Raw genomic sequence first — 10,480 nt, forward strand, 5'->3', positions numbered from 1 at the left:
GCAGGAAATGATATTCCACATTTTGTTCCCAGAATCTAGGGCATACATAGGTAAGGTACGCTTTAGAAAAATTAAAAAACATGAAGGACAAACATTAATCTGAAAAATTACCAAAGAAAAGAGACAGATTAGGGGTGCCTGGGTGGCCCAGTCGGTTAAACCTCTGACTCTTGATTTCAGCTCAGGTCATGATCTCAGGGTTGTGAGACTGAGCCCTGCGTCACGCTCCATGCTCAGCGGGGAGTCTGCTTCTCTCCCTCTCTCTTTCCCTCTCCCTGCTCACACACTATTTTTCTCTCTCTAAAATAAATAAATAAATGTTTAAAAACAAAAAGAAAAGAAACAGATTAACTAAAACAAAATGGCCATTATTAGGCTGAGTTACATTAGCAAAACTAGATACCAGAAGACATACACAAAGCAAAATAGAGAAAATCAATAAATCCAAAGACTAGTTCTTTGAAAAGACCAATAAAAAAATTAAAAACGAACAAAACAGATCAAGAAAAATAAAGAAGGGGAGAATGAAAAACTGAATGAGATGGGGGAAAATTTACATAATTATAAAATTTTTTAAATCATAGGAGAATACTAACAATATTAACTTGACAAAATGTTTGAGATTAATTATTGAAACATATTTAAATAAATAAATATATCTACAGTCACTAATAAAATTGAACTGGTAGTCAATTTTTATCTCCATCCCAATAAAAAAGATATGTATGACAAGAAATTTTATAGGCAAATTTCATCAAATATTCAAGCAACTGATAGTCTTTCTATAATACAAATTATTTCCAGGAATAAAAACGAGAGAAAACTATTCAACACATTCAATGAAACTATTATAACCTTTGTACCAAATAAGAACAGTATAAAAATAAATGTAGGGGTGCTAATTCTGCCACCATAAAATATGCCTCTTTGGCATACTGATTACTCTAAGCTAGTTATTTTTAAGAAACTGTGGACACAATAGAAGCTTTGAAAACAAAGTAGAAGTTACCCTTTTTTAAAAAAAGATTTATTTATTTGAGAGAGAGAGAGCAGCAGGGAGGGGCAGAGGGAGAGAGAATCTTAAGCAGACTCTGTGCTGAGTGCAATCCAAGGACCCTGAGATCATGACCTGAGCTTAACCAACTGAGCCATCTGGGTGCCCCTACAGGTTTTTTTTTTTTTAATAAAAAGACATTTATATAAATGTCTTTTTATATAAATGTCTTTTTATAAAAGACATTTGCATGTATGAGGAAAATCTCCATTTGTAAGGGTATCTTTCTCAGTACTAAGAAGAGGGGAATGACTCTATAAACCTGTAGAAACTGTTAGTGGAGAAGGCATGGACTTAAATCTGCATAAACACCTTACCTTTGCTTACTGTGCTATTCCTGGTAACCTTCCATAACTGACTCCCCCCCCAATCATCTTTTATCTTCGGCTGGAGATGGTATTACGGTTTCAGCCATTTTGGGGAGTTATGGTTTTCCTGGGTCTCTCCAATGTATATAGGTGGTATACATGTAATTAAACTTTTAATTTCTTCATATTAATCTTTTTCATGTCAGTTTTATTCTTAGACTAGCTAGAAGAACCTTGAAGGGAAGAGGAAAAATCCTAAACATATTAATTATCAGATTTAATCCAGCTATGTGTGCACATGCATGCACACGTGTACATAAACATAATGATCAAGGATGTGTATCTTAGGAATATAAGGATGCATCAATATCAGAAAAATCTATGCAATTTATCACACTGATAGTTATAGAAGAAAACAATATCAACAGATGGCAAAAAACAATTCAGTAAGGGTTAATCATTCATGACTGAAATTATTAACTAGGAATAGATTAATACTTTCTTAATCTGATAAATGCCATCTATAAAAAAACTAAGACAATACACATTCAATAGTAAAACATTAGAATCATGTCTATTATATTGAGAAACAAAACAAATATTCCTGCTATCACTCCTACTATTTAACATTGTGTTGTAAGTTCTAAACGAAACACTATAAGAAAAAGAAGATATATTAAAATCAAAAGAACACTTGACTCTAAGAAACAAACTGAGGGTTGCTGGAGGGAGGAGGGTGGGGGGATGGACAAACTGGGTAATGGGCATTAAGGAGAGCATGCGATGTGATGAGCACTGGGTGTTATAAAAGACTGATGAATCATTGAACACTACGCCAAAAACTAATGATGTACTATATGTTGGCTAATTGAATTTAAAATAAATAAATACAATCAAAAGAACAAAGAGAGAAACAAAATTGTCATTTTTGTTGATGATAGGATTTCCTCATAGAGAAACTAGGAGTCACAAACAAATGAAACCGAAACCACTTAAAAGCACAAAGTTTAACAAAAATTAAAATAGTTGCACTAATGCTTCAGTGAATCTCTATTTTATTTTTTATTAGAGATTTATTTATTTATTTTAAAGGGTGGGGGGCAGAGGAGAGGGAAATAGAGTCTGAAGCTGACTGTGCTTAGCCCGGAGCCGGACGGTGGGCTTGATCTAAAGACCCTGAGATCATGGCCTGAGCTGAAACCAGGAGTCAGACACTTAACTGACTGTGCCACCGAGGTGCCCCATGAATCTCTATTTTAAAGTAACCTTTTTCCTCTCTTCTGCAAATCTCTCCTCCTTCTTTCTTAGCCTTTTGTTTTAGGAACCCAGTACCACCCTGAAAACATGATGAACGAGGCTGGCCACACATACACAATTCCTGGAGAAACAAGCTAGATCTTGTATTTCCCTATGAAACCTCCAAGCCCCTTCCTCCATGAGGGCTGTTATAGCCTCCTTTGTCTAGCAAAGCAATAAAGCTATTGTTTCTCTTTATCCCAAACCCTGCCTTCACATTATATTTTGGCTCCAAAGCATAGAGGTTGGTTTTCCAAAACAAAACTGACAAGAAAGTCCAGTAAGGTTACTAAACACAAGTCAAGATAGGGAAACCAACAGTGTTTCTATATCCCAGCAATAATTAATTAAAAAATGCAACAGAAAAAAAAATCCAGTGTTGTAATAGTTTAAAGTGTAACTTCCTTGGAATAAAACTAAAAACATGTTAAGATATACCTTTAGGGGCACCTGGGTGGCTCAGTCAGTTAAACGTCTGCCTTTGGCTCAGGTCATGATCCCCGGGTCCTGGGATGGAGAGCAGGGTATCTGCTTCTCCCTCTGTGCCTCCCACTCATGTTTTCTCTCTCTTAAATAAATAAATACAATCTTTTAAAGAAAGATATACCTTTAAAGAGAAAGGTATATAATATTTTCAAAGAACATAGAAGTCCTGAGCAAATGGAGAATAAACTATATTCAAGAATGGGAAAGCTCAATATCACAAAATGAAAATTTTCTTCCAAATTAATCTATAAATTCAATGCTGTTCCAATCAAAATCTTATAAGGAAATTTTTTGCACTAGATTCTAAGATTCATAATGAGGACTAAAAGTCCAAGAAACCTTAAAATTATTCCTTGTAAGGAAACAATACCAGGAGAAAGACTTTTTCTTCCATATATCAAGGTTTAGGACAAAGTTATCTTAATAGTACTGATGTTGATCAATGGAACAGGACACATGACCCAGGAAAAGATCTGTATACATTGGTACATGATATGGTTGGTGTTATAATTAACAGGGGAAATTGGCTTGCCATACGTTAAAAATACAAAACTGTACCTTGCCATACCCAGAATAAATTAAAAATGCTTAACTACGTAAATGTTTAATACAAACTATATAACTATAATAAGAAAATATAAATGACATCTTTGTGACCTTGTGATAGGAAAGGATCTCTTAAGAATGACACAGAAAGGGGCGCCTGGGTGGCTCAGTCGGTTAAGTGGCTGCCTTTGGCTCAGGTCATGATCCCAGGGTCCTGGGATCGAGCCCCACGTCCGGCTCCCTGCTCAGCGGAGAGCCTGCTTCTCCCTCTCCCTCTGCCTGCCACTCTGCCTGCTTGTGCTGTCTCTCTCTCTGTCGAATAAATAAATAAAATCTTAAAAAAAAAAAGAATGACACAGAAAGCACACATAAAGAAAAAAATTGATAGAGTTGATTATTTCAAAATTTTAAAGTTCTAGGGGCGCCTGGATGGCTCAGTCATTAAGCATTTGCTTTCGGCTCAGGTCATGATCCCAGGTCCTGGGATTGAGCCCCACAAAGGGCTCCCTGCTCAGTGGGAAGCCTGCTTCTCCCTCTCCCTCTGCCCCTGCTTGTGTTCCTTCTCTTGCTGTGTCTCTCTCTGTCAAATAAATAAATAAAATCTTAAAAAAAAACCAAATTTTAAAGTTCTATACAAAAAACAGCACAAAGAGAGTTAAAAAACAAATTGTAGACTTGAAGAAGCTATTTGTGACATTCATTTAAAGAAAATCAGATACATGAGACACAACAGAAAATGGTTATCTTGCAGAAGAGGGAACTGGAACATCCAAGAATAAACAAAAGATAAAATGCTCAACCTCACTAGCAAACTGAGGAAAAACAAAACAATCATCTCTCAGATTTCTGAAAACATAAACCTCATAAATGTTTGTGAGAAGGAATGTAGAACTGTAAAGAAGACAAATTAACAATAGCTGGCCAATGCTACAAATTTACGTATTAAATAGAGGCAACTCCTGTCATGTGAATAAAATTGAGTACTAGAAGGATTTAACAAATTCCTGCTGGTGATTGTGGCAGGTTAGGGAAAAGGAAAATTGGACTGTGGAGAGATGCAAAGAGGAGCTCAGCTCTACCTACAATATTTTTATTTCATTTAAAAAATATTAATCAAATGTTAACATTTATTAACAAAATAGGATTTGGATTGGGAAGCTAATTCTAGGCTAAGGTTGAATTGGGGTAATCAGCAATAAAGGAATCAAGACATCTTGTAGAGATGGAGAGAAAGAGGGAGAGAGAGAAAGAGAAAGACAGAAAGGAAGAGGGAGAGAGCATGTCTCAGCTGGGATGGAACATGGTAAGGTGACTGAGGGGAGAGTAATAGAAGATACCCTGGACATTAAGCAAGATTCACATAGTGCTTGAAAACAGCAGAATGATAAAACTGAGTGATAGGGAGGATCATGAAATCATGGATAAATCTTTTACCTAATAGCCTACTTGGGGTAAAACATCATTTCTGAAATAGTAGGTGACAAAAGTCATCCCTTTGGAAAATCTCTCTGATGGGAGTTATGAGCTGGTATGACTCAGGTAAGCCCCCTCCTACCTGCTTCAGAAACAAAGGCAGAACACAATAGGAGCTTTCATTCCTGAATTCCTTCATTTCCTTGATGCCCTTCTATAGGAAAGGATATAAGATCCTTCTAACATCCTGTCTGTCACTTTTCTATCCTAAGATCACAGAGTTTAGCAATTTGGAGACATTTTTCACAGATATTATTCACTATATCAGATAATTCATCTATATGGTAGCATTTTCAATAAAGGAACAGTTCTTTCTGCCTAAAAAATATTATGATGAATAATTTTGTTATAAGCTGGGATGAGTTCATTGCTATCATATCTCTTTTGCAGAAAGAAGCAAAAGAAGCAAATGATCCTGCATCCCCAGTCTAGGTAAATACCACACCATTTCTACTGAATACTTCCAACAATTCTGGTTGTTATTTTTCTAATAAAGTACAAAAACAGTGAAAAAATGACGTTTAAAATGTGATTCAAAGGGACTGATGTCCCACATACTATTATTTCCTATTACTACCCTGGAGGTACTTAAAAAATAATCAAATATTAATTAACAAACTATCTATAGTTCCATGTAGAGGAGAAAAACAGCATTTTTTTCACCTGAAATTTAGAATAACAGAGATTTTCAACAAGCACTGGATTAAGATTTAGGGCACTTGAGGGTGTGGATCTAGCTCCAACAAGATTTGCTGCTGGTCCAAAATGGGGAAATATCATTCCTGTTCCTCATTTTAACGGTGAAGCTAGGAAGATAATTAGCTACTGCTGGATTCATTATAAACTTTCAAATACTGTTCAAAGGCCATTTTTCATTTTATGATCTTGAGAAAGTTTATACATTAAAACTAAAGAATTTAATACAGAGGGAATACCAAGATGATAAGACAAAAAGCCCTTGGGTTTCGTTCATTGTAACCTGTAGGTACCCGTGATCCCTTGAAAAGGATTCAAGCATCTCACCAACAGTAGTATATTTAGGTACCTTATCAATATAAAATATACATCATTGCATGCCCTTTTAATGCAGTAATAACACATAATGTAATTGTAGAGACTAACATCCATTTTAAGAACCGATGAAAGCTATTATGTTTTGGTTAAATGGGATGATAATGGAAGGAAATGATAATAAAAATCTCTTTGCACCAATAAGAGAATGAGGAAAAGCATTCCATTTATTCCTCATACAAGACTTCTCACTAAAGGAGCATTCCAAGATAAGTTAAATAAATACCATTCATTGAGTTGTTGGAAGAAAATAAGAGAAATTCTATTTATATTTATTTTGATCTTATATCTTTTGATCTTATATCTTTTAATTCCTATGTTTTGTTTTAGGATTCACATAAATACTAATATAGTGATAGATGTTTACAATTTATAAAAAAAGAAGGAAGGAAAGAAAGTAGAAAGCAAAAGCACCATTTCATGTTGTAGAGGGTGAAAAATAAAATTTCTCTCTACCCTTCTAGGTTCTTTGCTCCTATAATAAAAGAATAAAAAAGACACAGAGAATAAGAACTCTGAATAAATGAATGAATTAATGAATAAAAAGATTAACAAGAGAAAAACAAACAGAAGTTTAATAATGTGTATACCTCCTGCATCAACAAGAGAGACCCAGGAAAACTGAGTAGCTCCTCAAAATGAGCCAAGCCACCACCTTAAATACAATCTCCAGCTAAAGACAAACGAAAGATATTGGGGCTGTGGAACAGGTTATGGGAGGTGACTGAAAAAGGCACAGTAAACAAGGGCAAGGTTGTTAGGCAGATTTAGGTCCTTGCCTTCTCTGGTGATAAAAGCTTCTAGAGATTAGAGTCATCCTCCCCCCTTCCTGGTACAAGAAGGGAGACACCCTTACAAATGGAGGTTTTCCTCATAAATGCACATGTCTCTTACACGAAGGTAACTTCTACTAGGTTTTCAGAGCTTTTCCGCTTTCTTCTGTTTCTTTAAAAATAGCCAGCTCAAGATAATCTTTATGCCAAAAGGCATAGTTTAGGGTGGCAAATTCTGCTCCCCTTCAGTCTCTTTACCAAGCCTTGTCTAAATTAGTCTTCCAATTGGCCCCTTTGCCCCTAGTCTTATCCAGAGCCATCCAATCCTTTCTCTGCATTGCCACCAGAGACAGCTTTATAAGGTGTGCCTCTGATTTTGTTACTCTCCTGCTTAAAACCTATTCAAAGACTCCTTGTTTCCTAAAGAAAAAAATCCATAAGGAATGTCACGATCTGGTCAGTGCCTACTTCTTCAGATTTATTTTTCATCCGAGCCCACTGATGCACTTCAGTCAAACTGTACTGAACTACTTTGATCCATGTTAAATTTGTTCAGATCACACTTCACCTATACTAGTATTTTAAATTGGAAGTTTGAACTGAGTTGTCACAGTACAAAAGACATGGAATTTCAAAGCGAGGTGCCAGAATAAAAAGCAGACTTTCACAATGTACAATCTTTAGAACCAGTTAGAGATTAATTTTAGGTCAGATTTCCTGGAAATAGACTGTGAGATGGGTGGTTATATGCACAAGGTTCATTGGGAGTAGCCTAGGGAGATGTCCTTGTAGGACAGTAAGGAAGCAAGGTTGAACAAAGAGAGAATCTTATCTCCACTTCTGTGCAAATGGGGCCTTAGAGAATATTACAGAAATCTCTGGAGCTTGGAATGCCAGCTTTTCAAAGTTGTACCAAATTGAAGAAATGGGGTTGTCCTCACATCAGCCGATCATTGTCCATAGACCACCTGGTTGAAAGGTAGCTGTAATCTTGGATAAGAAGGCAATGCCCTTTGAGGGTCCCAGTTGAGAGCCATTTGCAGAAGATATTTTCAGCATTGGCACTGAAGAGGGGATCTGAGTGGATCAACACACTACCAACTAGAAAGTTTGAAAGCCCAAAAAGAGATATTAAAAGTGCAAGTGAAGAGAGATAAGGGAAGGACTTGTGAATGATTTTTGCTAGTTAAAAAAGATTGCTGCTGTACTCAGGAGAAAAATGTTGGAGGGGCACTATTCCCTTTACTTCAAGCCTAGAAAAAGAAGCTTCAAGGAGACCAATCTAAAAACTTAAAGTAGCACTCTTGAAGTTTGAGAAACATAGCGATAAATAGTGTAGCTTTAAAAGTTATGTAATTTCTCTGACCCTCCGTTTCTTCAACTGTAAAATGTTCACAAAAAATATTTACTTTATTGGTGGTTGTGAAGACTAAATAAGACAACTGATCAAATTAATTTAGCACAGAACGTGACGGAGTAATTTATCAATTATATTAGTTTCCTTCACATCATCTCCTTCTGATCTTTGCTAAAATCATACCTTCTTAATGCGGTCTTAAATGACCATTCCTTAAAAAATCTTAACTCTCTATTCTTCATGCCAACATTTCTTTATACAGCACCTGTTTACTATTCTCCATAGTACCTATCATCTAACATATGGTATAAATTTACTTATTTTTTGTTTGACTACTGGCACTAGAACGTCAGCTCAGTGAGAGCAGAAACTTGATTTTGTTTTCTGCTGAATTCTCAGTGCCTAGCACATAAGAGGTATTCAAAAAATACCTGTTGAATGAATGCAGCTGGAATACAATTTAGGGAAATATACTTAATTTGCTCTATAACCAAATCTATTTTATATTATACCACATAAATATTTAAAGAGCATTCTACCCAGGAATTAGGAGTATGATTGACATACATTGAAAGGCTTAGAAAGTTACGGTTGACAGGACATTAGTCTTATGAATTAACTTTACATTTTAGATTTGGCAGGTACAGTACTAGGACTAACAGCAAAGCTGATTGAAGAGTTAAGAAATTTTACTGTTTGTATTGGCATAGAGTTGACTTATGTTAACAAAGTACAAGGTGACAACTTGTTACTGAATAAAGCAGACTAAAGAGACAACCAAAAGAAGTTTAAAATCCACACTGGACTAGACTTGCTTTGTCTCTGACAAGATATGAACATTATTAAAAACCAAAAATGATAAAGTATCTTATATTAGAGTCAGACAGTATTAATATGGCAACTATTTATGTACTAGGCACTTTTGTACACATGTTAACTCAATTAATCCACACAACAACCCTATGATGAAGGTATTATAATCTCCTCTTTATAGATGATAACACCTGAAGTTTAGGGAGGTGAAGTAACACAATAAAGCCACCTAACCAGGAAGTGTCATTCATGATATAAATCTAGGTCTTCAACACAGAGGCCATTGCTTTCTCTATCACATTGTCATTTCATCATTAATATCTCCTCCTGAGGATGTTAAGAGCACCACAGAATTATGAATTAGAATCACTTCAGGCCATTTTCTGATCATTTATATGTTCTGCATAGTCCAGTAACAAAACCTGAACACATGTCCAGATCCTGAATGGAGTATCTTAACAAATTCTGCCAAAAATAAAAATATCAATTAATATAGTCAGTGGTATTAAGTACACTGCCCTTTTATGAATGCTTAGGGTGCCTGAAGTAAAGAAATTCATCTTAAGTGGATATTATTAATGAAATTTAAGATTTCCAAAGGGCCATTGAGAATTCTCTACCACATGGGAATCTGCTTTCAAGCCCAGAAATAGAGGAAATATGCCCTTCCTTTTCTGATTCGGATAGTAAAGTTGAGAATAATTCCAGACTCAACTAGCTGTTTATCACTGTTCCAATCCAACATATTCAAGTTATATGCAAAATTCTACATGGAATTGAAATTTTACAAAGTTTTCAAAAATATATCGTTTCAAGTATTAATTTAAAATGGTCATTGAAGGGTGGCTGGGTGGCTCTGTCAGTTAAGTGTCTGCCTTCAGCTCAGGTCATGATCTCGGGGTCCTGGGATCAAGCCCTGCATCAGGTTCCCTACTCAGCGGGGAGTCTGCCTCTGCCTCTCCCCCAGCTCATGCTCTCACTCTCTCAAATACATAAAATCTTTAAAAAAAATAAAATGGTCATTGAGATCTTGACTATAATGCCATTCACCATGCTGGGAACTGATGGATATAGGAAGTTATAAGACATAATTCTGTCCTCTAGCTGGAAGACAAAAGCTCCAGCAAGAAAGGCAGACTGTACTCCCAGTCCTGAACCCACCATTTATTAACTACTTATGAGACTCATATTAACCTGAAAATAATGATGTATACTTCACAAGATTGTTGTGAGGACTGCATGGGTTAACATAAGTAAAGGGTCCAGAGTCTGATACATAGTTGGTGTACAAAAGTTAAACACA

This window comes from Callorhinus ursinus, unplaced genomic scaffold (assembly GCF_003265705.2).
Source record: "Callorhinus ursinus isolate GAN/ISIS: 27379988/994484 unplaced genomic scaffold, GSC_fseal_2.0 scaffold64, whole genome shotgun sequence".
Classification (NCBI taxonomy): domain Eukaryota; kingdom Metazoa; phylum Chordata; class Mammalia; order Carnivora; family Otariidae; genus Callorhinus; species Callorhinus ursinus.